The sequence below is a fragment of the Erigeron canadensis genome, chromosome 4 (genome assembly GCF_010389155.1).
Source record: "Erigeron canadensis isolate Cc75 chromosome 4, C_canadensis_v1, whole genome shotgun sequence".
In the NCBI taxonomy this organism is placed as follows: Eukaryota; Viridiplantae; Streptophyta; class Magnoliopsida; order Asterales; family Asteraceae; genus Erigeron; species Erigeron canadensis.
This window is the reverse complement of record NC_057764.1, coordinates 23,141,641-23,142,564: the sequence shown is the minus strand read 5'-3', so window position 1 is coordinate 23,142,564 and position 924 is coordinate 23,141,641.

The window sequence follows — 924 nt, the reverse complement described above, 5'->3', positions numbered from 1 at the left end:
CCGACTCTATGTGCAAATAATTCATGGTGTGAGATTTAAGAGTTTGACTCGACCACTTATCACAATATGCATCACAATTTTCAATGCAATAAATGGGTCCCAAATAAAGTGAAGATAGTCATGACAGACTCTCAACTCTAATTCTAACTCAATAAGAACTCGAAGAATTTGATCAAGTCTTTGTCATATGTTGGGTGCAATTTTGCTATGAATTTATTGACCATATTCTCATTGTCCCAGGTCTGAGAGTTAATTGAGTCTTGATGCAAAGTTAATTGAGTATGTCTAGCGTCTTTCGAGAGTGGTAGTGTATATCAATATTATCTAGTATGAGTAGTCGAGTATAAATGTATGTGGATCGTTCTATTGTGAAACGCGTATGTCTTGAAACAAGCATCACACACACATTAGCGAAAATGGAGTTTGTCATTGATAATTAATAACATGTATACTTATGCTAGAACTAATGAAACTGACATGTAGTTAAATGATGCAAAGCAAAATGAGATAAGCGACCTTGTTTTATTTATTTACTAGTTAATCAACCCAGGTTCAACCCAGATTCAAAGCTACCATTTCTGACCCTTCTCTATTTGTCAATTCATATCTTTCATCACCTATCTACATTCTTGTATATGTAGATGATAAAAAAATAAAGAACTGATGTGAGCTTCTTCCATCTGTTTCTCCATTGCTGAAATTCAACTTGAAGTTAACCTCTGAGATGCTCACTTTACTATCATTTAAATTCAGTGAACTTCTAAGCCATTCAACCAGTTGAATAAACATCATATCAAATAGTTATTCTATGCATCTTGATCTGTTAATATAGTATTCATATGAACAAGTTTCTCAATCCATACATTTGAAGAAAACCGTAACCCTGCAACAATGTTACTGAAAACAACTTTAAAGCAACGGATG